The sequence below is a fragment of the Ochotona princeps genome, chromosome 4 (assembly GCF_030435755.1).
Source record: "Ochotona princeps isolate mOchPri1 chromosome 4, mOchPri1.hap1, whole genome shotgun sequence".
NCBI classification, from domain to species: Eukaryota; Metazoa; Chordata; class Mammalia; order Lagomorpha; family Ochotonidae; genus Ochotona; species Ochotona princeps.
In genome coordinates, this window is record NC_080835.1 from 14,048,181 (window position 1) to 14,059,636 (window position 11,456).

The 11,456-nt window shown below is 42.9% G+C and overlaps 1 pseudogene; it reads left to right on the top strand.

Moving 5' to 3' along the window:
• The first annotated feature begins 3,450 nt into the window (after nt 1–3,450).
• On the top strand, nt 3,451–5,412 carry LOC105941845 (tubulin alpha-1C chain-like; annotated as a pseudogene).
• Nucleotides 5,413–11,456: the final 6,044 nt, after the last annotated feature.

Consider the following 11,456-nt stretch of genomic DNA (forward strand, 5'->3'; position numbering starts at 1 on the left):
CTACACAAGAAAAAGAAATCAACCAATTCTGGGTGTGGATAGAAACTGCCTACTCAAGATTTAAAGGTTTCAAAGAAGATAAATGAGGCAGAAAAAATGACACTGAAACCCACAGCCAAATAAGCAGTGTTGCTAAATTCATCATTGTGTGCCCTTTCTACTAGGGGCATCAATGTGGATGACAGGCACCAGGATTATAAGGAATAGCTCAGAGCCTTAGAAAAGCAAGTGGCTGAATGGTACAAGATCTTAAAGTTCCTCTAGAATTACCTTTTATCGTCTTCTCACTCAGGAGCCCACACCACCACCACCAAAAAGAAAAAAAGAATTGCACTAAGGTTAGTATTGCAGATGATGGGACAGACAAAGCTATGAAGTCTTATATTGTGATGACCCCAACACCCTCCAAACTGTCCATTCTTGGAACTTCAATTTCATATCTCATGTTCCTCTTTTCTTTCCCAACACCAGTTCATTATCACATCCCATTCAATCGACCTTTAAACCATCTCCTCTCCATGTCCTTAAGTCTCTGTTCTTGCTACAATAACAAACTCAATATTAAATATAGTCATAGTTTGTGTCTCTTCAACATTCCACTCACATCTCCTAATATATTTCAGATCGTCTGTTACACTAAGGGTGCTTCGTACCCCCACAGAGCCCTCATTCATCTGAAATTATCTGTCCTGGACTCTTCCAGGCTGCCTGCCTGCCAAGCTCATTCCCTCTCTTGTCTGTTCCACGTACATTCCCTTTATTGCTCCAATCCATCTGTCTCTTCTCTGAAAATTGGAAAATCATTCTACTGATTTTGCAGAAACGTAAACCTGATCATGCTATTTTCCTATCTAAAGTCTGTCAATACCTCCCCAGTGCTCACAGCATGAATTTCAACATGCTAAGCATGGAATTAACGGCCCTTCTGGAATGTCTTTGCCTATGTTTGCACTCTTACTGTCCTTACTGCCCTTCTCCGAATGAACAGTATGTGGCAGTCTCTCTCTCCCCTTTCTACATAGTATTTCTTCCTTGTACATTGTCATGAAGACCCTCCCTACCACCAAAATAACATACTTTAAAATTATCAAATTTTATGTGATATTTTATTACAATTAGACCACTAACTCATCACCACTCCAAGGAAAATCATCAAATTCAACCATCTAGTTTTAACAAATGAGCACTAGGGCTCAAAGAGAAATATTAACTTTCCCAATACCGCATGACTGCCTAGAAAAATGCGTACAGTGATTCTATTAGGATGGCCCACCTTTTAATTAGAAAAGCTGTTGTGGTTTTCTTCCACCTTGGAACAAGGAATTGAACTAGATGGTGCTTCCTGCTGGGACTCAAGAATCACACCTTGCCATTATGACCAAATCATCAGCAATCCTGGGCGCATTCGAAATACAAATGGATAATGTTTAAAATAAACCATCAAAATGGAACTTGCAGAGTATCTATTCCAGGACTAATATTTGGATGCCTAACATCTCAGAAATACAAAAAAGCCAAGAGTAGCAGCAAAACTAGAGAATTTAAGATCCTATTCTGGTGTAGAAAAGAAGTCAACCACTGAAAGTCCAAAGGTTATGACTACATGCTGAAATCAACGAGCTATTTAAAACAAATTAAAGCCGCACAACATCATCAAGGGACCAGCTTCCCTATGGACTTTATTTTCTCTACTGTAAAACACTGCCAATTAAACTATGGCTTGAGGAAAGTTTCAGAATAAGTTCTAATTTCTTTAGTGAGGTTTCCCTCAAGTTTTTTCACCCAAAACAAGGAAGGAAAAGAAGAAAGTTGGAAGCAAAGACTTAAGAGAGATTTCTGCCCAGACTTGGTGATTGAGAATAAATGCAAGAGTGAAGGGAGAAGGCAAAGGACTGGATGTAAGGGAGGCCACCTTGGCACCAGCTCTGGTTCAGGAGCTGACCACACCTTTCTACCTCTCTACTTACACCTCTCCTTTATCTCCTCTTCAGTTTAAAATGACAGATTTAGAGGGCCTGGTGCAGTGAGGTAGCAAACTAATCCTCTGGGCTCATGTCCTGACTGCCCCATTTCTGATCCAGCTCCCTGCTTGTGGCCTGGGAAAGCAATGAAGGATGGCCCAAGTCCTTGGGCCCCACATCCACATGGGAGACTAGGAAGAAGCTCCTGGCTCCTAGCTTTGGATCAGCTTGGCTCTGGCCTTTGTGGTCCTTTGGGGAGAGAATCAGCAGATGGAAGATCTCTCTTTAACTGTCTCTTTATTTCTCCTTCTCTCTGTAAAATCTGCCTTTCAAATAAAGATAATTTTTTAAATGTCAGAGTTAGTTGAGGTTATTGTCACTGTACCTTCTAATTTTAAATATTCACATATCAACTTGCAATACTCATATAAAAACCACTGGTTTCTTTGCTCCTCTGTCTCCACATTCAACATGCTAGTAATCACAGTCATGATTAGAATAATGTAATAGTATACATTATAATAGTGTAAAAGATGTCACTCACCCATTCATCCTACAGTAGCATTGACACCTATTGCACATGCGTCACTGTTCTAGGTGCTGAGGAGTTGGCAGTGAAAAAAACAGAGTCTGTAGTTTCATGTAGATTACATACTTCTTATCCTTTGCAGGCCACAATCAAAACAGAAAAAGAAAGTAAGCAAGTAAAATACATATGCAAGTGAGATTGTCATAGTCTTGTGGAGAAAAATAATGAAACAGTTTAAAGGTAATAGGAACTGCCAATGTGTATTATGTTATATAAGTTAGTAATTACACACACTTCTTGCCAGAATGTCAAGCTGCTTTCTTAGGGAAAAAGAGAATGTCTCCAGCTGTAGGCAATGATCTAGGTTGCCTTGTACCTAGGCAAGTATTAGACTGTTGGAAGAAAACAGCCAACAACTGGGTGGGCATTCTAGGCCTTGTTAAAACCAACTCTGAGTTAACTATACTAATGTGCCAACATAGTCACCTATTCTATTCATGTTTTTAAGTCCAGAGCTCCAATCATGCCACTGGGGGTGCCCACCAGCCATACACCCCACCACCATCACTATGAGCAGATTAGGGGGCTGTGCAATGCTCAGGGCCGGGAAACTGGGAACAGGTTGAAACTGGGGCCACCAAGTGCTTGTTTGGTGTATATATAAAATGATTTCTGGGGGCTTCCACAGACTGGTCCTCAGCATCTGCAAGTAATCAAGGATCCTGAGACAGATGTATCAGAAGGAGGACTCCTAAAGACCTCCCTAGGTCAGGCCAGAAAACTCACTCATGCACACAAAAACCAGGTCACAGTACCTGCTAGCACTCATGAGAACCCTGTTTGGGAGCAGGTCTAGTAGGGGTTCTTTGGGATTTCCCCGACTAGGACACAGCACCCACCAGTGCATGTGAGAGCTGGATCTGGGAACAGGCCAGAGGCTGGGCTACAGTAGCTGCCAACATGCACAAGAATGAAGACTGGGAGTAGGCCTGACAGAGAATCCTTGGGGACACCCCTACCAGGCTGCAGCACCTACTGGTGCATGCAAGAACCAAGACTAAGACTGAGTTGTGCTGGGCTAGGCTGGGCTGTAGCACCCACTGGTGTACGTGAAAGCTGTGGCTGCAGAGGGGTCGGGTAGGAGTTATTTAAGGTCATCCCAACTAGGTCACAAAACCCACCAATGTGTGCAAGAGCCAGGCCTTGGTGGAGACTGAGCTGGGCTAGACCGGTTTGCATGAGAGCCAAGGCTGGGAGTGGGACTGACCTGGCAACTACACCACTGGTATGTATGTTGGCTAGTGCAGGGGGGAAGACTGACCAGCTGGCACACATGAAAATAGGATCTGAAGATCTTCCAGGTCAGATTTTGTAAGAGGCTCCCCAACTAGACTGCTGTGCTCAATCCCCTCAGGGAAAATCACATAGACATTGGTGCTACCCAGGAGTACATGCTGCAAGACCAGGCCTCCTCAAGAATGGAGAGCAAACCCAGATGAACACAAAAGACAAAACAACCTACTCATCTAAGCCAATAGAAGGTTTCAAGGTACCTATCAAAAGATGGAAAGGACAGGTTAAACAACACTCTGGTCCAGGTTCTACAACAAACACCTAGATCTGTGAGCAAACTCAGGTAGACAAGCAGAGCCAAAAGACTTAGCATTCCACACCTGTGGTATAACAAAGACAACATGTCCTTATTATATCAGAGAGCCAGAGTTAGGTTCCTAGGTCTCACAGCTCCTGATTTCACCTTCCTCCCAATGTAGACCATGTAATGCAACAGGTGATGGCTCAATTTCCTGCTATACATGTGAGAACCTGGACTGTGTTCCTAGCTCCTGACTTTGGCGTAGTTGAGGTCAGACCATTCAGACATTTGAGAAGTGACCCAAAATAATGGAGCTCTCTCGCTCTTTCATTCTGTCTCTCAAATAATTTACTAAAGATGCATTTATTTGAAAAGTAAAATGACAGAGAGAAGTGGCAAGACAAAGATCTTCTATCCAAAGATGGAAGATCACCTCGCTTCTGATGGAAGGCCTCTCTGTCAATTACAGCAAGAAGTCTAAGCTGGAGTTCTCCATCTACCCAGCTCCGCAGGTCTCCACGGCTGTGGTGGAGCCCTACAACTCCATCCTCACCACCCACACTAGCCTGGAGCACTCTGACTGTGCCTTCATGGTGGACAACGAGGCTATCTATGACATCTGTCATAGAAACCTCAATACTAGGTGCCCCACTTACACCAACCTTAACCGCATTATTAGTCAGGTTGTATCCTCCTTTACAGCCTCTCTCCAGTTTCAGGGAGCCCTGAATGTTGACCTAAAGGAGTTCCAGACCAATTTGGTGCCCTATCCCTGCATCCATTTCCCTCTGACCACTTACGTCTCAGTCATCTCTATTGAGAAAGCTTACCATGAACAGCTTTCTGTAGCAGAGCTCACCAATGCTTGCTTTGGCCAACCAACCAGATGGTGAAATGTGACCACACCACAGTAAATACATGGCTTGCTGCCTATTATACCATGGAAATGTAGTTCCCAAAGATGCCAATGCTGCCATTGCCACCATCAAGACCAAGCGGAGCATCTGTTTGTGGACTAATGCCCCACTGGCTTTAAGGTTGACATTAATTACCAGCCTACCTCTGTGGTGCCCGGTGGAGACCTGGCCAGGGTCCCATGAGCTACATGCATGTTGAACAATACCACAGCCATTGCCCAAGCCTGGGCTCATCTGAACCACAAGTTTGACCTGATGTATGCCAAGCGTGTATTCATTCACTGGTAAGTGGGTGGGAGCATGGAGGATGGAGAATTTACTGAGGCTCGCGAGGACATGGTTGCCTTGGAGAAGGATTATGAGGAGGTGGCAGCAGACTATGCTTAGGGAGAGAATGAGGGTGAGTATTAGCCTGTCCGCCATTGCTGGCTGCTCTACTGAGACTGTTCTATCCTGTGTTGCTGTCCATTGTGTCCCTCTGTGTCAATAAAGATACTAGTGATATTTTCCAAAAAAATCCACCAAATGATCACAACAGCTGCAACTGTGTCAGGCTGGCACCAGGAGCTAGGGAATTCATCCTGGACTCCTGTAGATGTGACGGATCCCCAAGTGCTGGGAAATACACCAGAAGTGAATCAGCCAAGACATGAACTAGCACTGGGTGCCAGTTTCTCAAGCAGCAGGCCATTTAACCCTCTGCATCACAAGTAAGTCTTTAATGCTGTAGTGGAAAAGCTCAACAAATTACATTAAGTAAGAGCTTCTGTTCATCATAAATCATCATTGGAAGAGGAAAGAAAGTTGCACAATTGGGAGAGAATATGATGATACAACAGGTATAAATACAGATACAGATATAGACAGAAATAGATGTATTTTACCCAGATTACATAAGAATCAGATTGTATAAAAAGAATCTGTAAGGGCAGACACTGTGGCTCAACCAGTTAATCCTGTACCTGCAAGTGCCGGCATCCCAAATGGGGGCTGGTTTAGATCCTGGGTGTTCCATTTCTGATACAGCTTTTTGCTTATGACCTAAGAAGGCAGTGGAGTACGGCTCAAGTGCTTAGGACCCTACATCCACATAGGAGATCCAGAGGAAGCTCCTGGCTTCTGGAATCATATCAGTTCAGCTCCAGCCTTTATAGCCTTCCTATCTCTCACCTCTCTCTCTGTAAAAATATGCCTTTCCAAAAATAAATAGGCAAATATAATTTTTCTTTAAAAAAAAGCACTTCTTAATCAATGCAAAAAGTAATCCAAAAATGGACCACAAAATTTAATTCATGTGAAAAATTATCCAGATGGCCTGAAGGTATAAAAATGCTTCCTCTAAGGAAAATTACAATTTAAACTACACAGAATTTAGGGTATATTTACCTCTTGACTTCAAGGGGCAAAAAGACATGGGAAAGCAAATACTGGTAGGTGTGAGTTAATGATGATATCTAATATTTCCATTACATTTTTGCGTATAGATATATATATTACATGTAACTAATTTAAGCCAAAGTGAGTCATGTGCGGAGCCACGATCACAATCTCAAAACAACCATCAAAATGACTTCATTTCAGCTGAAGTCCTAATGACAAAACAAACAGAATGATGGCATACATACATATAATACTGCAGGACAATAAATGTTCCTTACATTGTGTCAGTCGTTAGACTAAACAACAAATATCAAACAGGAAAGCCAGGGTGCTCCACCCACAGGACCCACACAAACCTGCAAAATCTATTCTGTAAAAGCCCTTCCCAGGGCTGCGTCTGCACTTGGCCAGTGCCTCGGGATGCTATCTGTATCCCTGGCAAGAACTTGCAACCGCAGAAGCTGCTTAGAAGACTCTTGGGAGCTCATCACATAGGCCAATGACAAAGCATGTAGCATCCTACAGAGGTCAGCAAAGTTTTGTTTTTCAACGAGCTCTGGCCAGGACCCTTGGCTTCCTTCACACTGAATTGAAGAAACTCTCTCTTTTCAGTTCTCTCTTTGCTAGACACTTCTAACTTGGCAGTTTTTCTTTTCACACTTCGACTCATTCCACTCTCTCGATCCACATAGTTTCTGCTGAGAACTCTGTTGTTAAATGTAGTATGATTTCTTTGTGGGTGACGCCTTTCCTGTCTCTTAGAATTTTATCTTTATCCTGACATTTGATTATTATTTACAGCTTTTGTAAACAATAGACACAATAGAAGGGTTTTTTGACCTGTTGTGTGTTGATACTCTTACTTAAAGGAGTGTTAAGTCTGTGAAAGCAAAGTTAAATGAAAATATTGTAAGTGCTGGGAAAAAAAAATAAGGGGAATGGGGGTGGGGAAGGCTGGAAGGAGGGAGGGTAGCATGGGAAACATCTCTATGCTCCTAAATCTGTATTGTGAACTACAAAGAATTTGGTCTCTGATTTTCAGTAGTTTGGTTATTATGTGTCACAGAGAGTTCTTGTTTAGATTGCATCTGACTGACAGTCCGTGTACTTCCTCTAACTGGATATAGGTTTCATTCCTCAAACTAGGAAGTTTCCATCCAATTTTTTCTTAAGTTTTTTTTTATTTTTATTGAAAAGGCAGATTTACAGAGAGAAGGAGAGACAGAAAGAAAGGTCTTCCATTCACTGGTTCACTCCCCAGATGACCACAACAACTGAAGCTGAATCAATCTCAAGCCAGGAGCCAAGAGCTTCTTCTGGGTCTCCCATATGGTGTAGGCTCCCAAGCACTTGAGCCATCTTCCACTGCTTTGCCAGGCCATAAGCAGGGAGCTGGATGGGAAGTGGAGCAGCCAGGACATTAACTGATGTCCAAATGAGATGCCAGAATTGTCAGGTGGAGGACTAACAGTTGAGCCAACATGCTGGCCCCTCCATCCAATACTTCTTTTAAATGTGCTTCCTGATCCTATTTCGCCTTCACCTTCTTTAATTTCTGTTAAGAATAAGATATGGGCCCGGTGGCGTGGCCTAGCGGCTAAAGTCCTCACCTTGAATGCACTGGGGTTCCATGTGGGTGCCGGTTCTGGTACCCGGCAGCTCCACTTCCCATCCAGCTCCCTGCTTGTGGCCTGGGAGGGCAGTTGAGGACGGCCTAATGCATTGGGACCCTGCACCCGCGTGAGAGACCCGGAGGAGGTTCCTGGTTCCCGGCTTCGGATCGGCGCGTACCAGCCCGTTGCGGCTCACTTGGGGAGTGAATCATCTGACGGAAGATCTTCCTCTCTGTCTCTCCTCCTCTCTGTATATCCGGCTTTCCAATAATAATAAAATCTTTAAAAAAAAAAAAGAATAAGATATAATTCTTGATGGCATCCCATAATTCCTGTACACTTTCTTCATTTCTCTTTGTTATTTTTCCACTTGTTTCATTTGGGTAATTTCAACGAGCCTATCTTCAGGCTCACAAATTTCTTCCTGTTTGATTGGACCACTTGTTGAAACCTTCTGTTATTTTTTAGCTCAGTTTTTGGATTCTTCAAATCTAAGATTTCAATTATAGGTTTTTGAGTGTTAGTTTCTTTTCTTAAGATTTATTTTATTTAAAAAGCATAGTTACAAGAAGAGAAGGGAGGGAGGGAGAGGAAGAAATTGAAAGAGAAAAAGATTTTCCATCTACTACTTCACTTGCCACATGGCCATAACAGCTAAGATTGGTTTGGGAACTTTATCCAGGTCTCTCACATGGACACAGGGGACCAAGGACTTGGGCCATCTTCCACTGCTTTTCACAAATGCATTATCAAGGAGCTGGATCAGACATGGAGAAGCCAGGACTCAAATCAGCACCTATACAGGATGCCAGCCCTGCAGATAGTAGCTTCAGAACCTGTGTCCAAAGCACCAGCCACAATTCTTAGTTCCTATATCTGAATTTCTCAAATTTTCTCATGTATTGCTTCCCAAATTTTATTCATTTTTGTATACATATTCTTGGAGTCTACAGAATCTTCTCAGGAAACTTATCCTGAACAAATATTCCTTTCTTTGGGGCCCTTGTTGGAGCTTGTGTGGAGGTTCTTTTAGCAGTGTCATGAGAGCTTGATTCTTTGTAATCCTTATGTACTTACATTAGGTTTTATGCATTTAGGTAGGCAACCACAACTCTCGGTCATAGGAAAGAGTAAATTAAACTTCAGAATGGCCCATAAGTCATGTACTCATGTATTTATATTTATATTTATATTTACTGTTCACGTGCACCGGCCAAGAAGTTAATAATGTCAGTGTGATCCTTCAGGATCCTACATAAATAACACTTTCTCTGGGCCCCAAACAGAAATGTTAATAAAAAGATGGCAAACAGACTATTTTTACAAAGAAAAAAATTGTATGTTCTCATCTATGGAGATCTAAAACCTATTGGAATAATAGCAGAACTTGAACAGTTCATAGCTGAGTACAGAATTTATAAAATTCAGAAGCAGAAAATGGTGAGATAATTTGTATGCCTCTATGCAAGTAAAGTCATTTTGCTGCTCTGTATTTCCCATCTTTCTTATATGCAGATTAATTTTCAAGTACATTTTATAGACCAGATACTATGGTAAACTTCATGAGGAAGGAACTAGTTACCCTTATTTTTTTTTAAAGATTTATTCATTTTATTACAGCCAGATATACACAGAGGAGGAGAGACAGAGAGGAAGATCTTCCGTCCGATGATTCACTCCCCAAGTGAGCTGCAACGGGCCGGTACGCGCCGATCCGAAGCCAGGAACCTGGAACCTCTTCCAGGTCTCCCACACAGGTGCAGGGTCCCAATGCATTGGGCCGTCCTCAACTGCTTTCCCAGGCCACAAGCAGGAAGCTGGATGGGAAGTGGAGCTGCCGGGATTAGAACCGGCACCCATACGGGATCCTGGGGCTTTCAAGGCGAGGACTTTAGCCGCTAGGCCACGCCACAGGGCCCTAGTTACTCTTATTTTTAAAATGAGGATAGTATGGCTGGTACAATGGCTCGACTAATCCTTCACCTGCAGCTTCTGCATCTCCTATGGGTACTGGTTCATGTCCCAGCAGCTCCACTTCCCATCCAGCTCCCTGCTTGTGACCTGCGAAAGTGGAGGAGAATGGTCCAAAGTCTTGGGGACCCTACACCCATGTGCGAGACCCAGGGGAGGATCCTGGCACCTGGCTTACACTGCAGCCATCTGGAGAGTGAACCAGGGGACAGAAGACATTTCTCTCTCCCCTCTGTAAATCTGCCTTTCCAATAAAAATAAGTAAATTTTTTCAATGAGGACAACATTAAGATGGGTAAAGCAATGTGATTAAAGTCACATGGGTTGTCATCCGACAGGGTAAGGGTTGAACAAGCCAGCTCTATCCAACCAGAGTTCAGGATTTTAATCAGTCTTCTATATTAGACAATGATTTCTGCTAAAACCACGCCATCCATCCAGAAAGATTCATTGGCCAATAACTATCATGTCAACTCTTTCTCTCTCCATCCCTACCTTAATGTATATGTGATCAGTTAAACCTTGTAGGGTTTACTGATCACATAACATGCATGCTCAATGCACCATAAAATGGTAGGGACCCATCCAGATAGAAATTGTCTTTGCATTTAAGTAACAGTCAGTAGGAGGAAATGGAGTAGCCTAAAAGATGGGGACTTAAAATACCAAGCAGTGTATGTCTAAAGGGCCAAAAATGCCTTTTTGTAGGTTTGTGGAAATCCATTTCTTTCACAAAATGTCTGATAAAAATTTTTTCAGTGAGTCAGCATCTGCTAGATTTCACCAGATAACATATTCAACTACTAAATCATGCTTTCCAAAATGAGGAGTCCCCATCTCAGGCCCCCCTAGAGTGATGAAATGGCCTCACCACAGGGGCTGTAAAACCAACAGCTGAGGACCACAGGGAGGACACACCAAGCTGAGCTCAAATCAGCAAAGGAAACAAGAGAACCAAGACTATAGAAGCGCCATATATAAACTAAAGATATAGCCAATAAAACACGAAGAAATCCTCAACTCACTAGTAAAGAGACATAAACTGTTTTTAAAATATACCCATTTCTGCAGCAGTTTGGCATAAGTTTTGTAAAAAAAAAAAAAGGGGGGGGTTTGTATTCATTATTGGTACAATGTGGGACAGATGTATCTCAGGACAGGTGGTGGGAATGTAAGTTAGTAACTGAGATAGAAACCAGTAACCATCTTTTTTTTTTTTTAAGATTTGTTTATTTTTATTACAAAGTCAGATATACAGAGAGGAGAGACAGAGAGGAAGATCTTCCGTCCGATGATTCACTCCCCAAGTGAGCACAACAGCCGGTGCTGTGCCGATCCGAAGCCAGGAACCAGCAATCTCTTCCGGATCTCCCACACAGGTGCAGGGTCCCAAAGCTTTGGGCCATCCTCGACTGCTTTCCCAGGCCACAAGCAGGGAGCTGGATGGGAAGCAGGGCCGCCAGGATTAGAACTGGTGCCCATATGGGATCC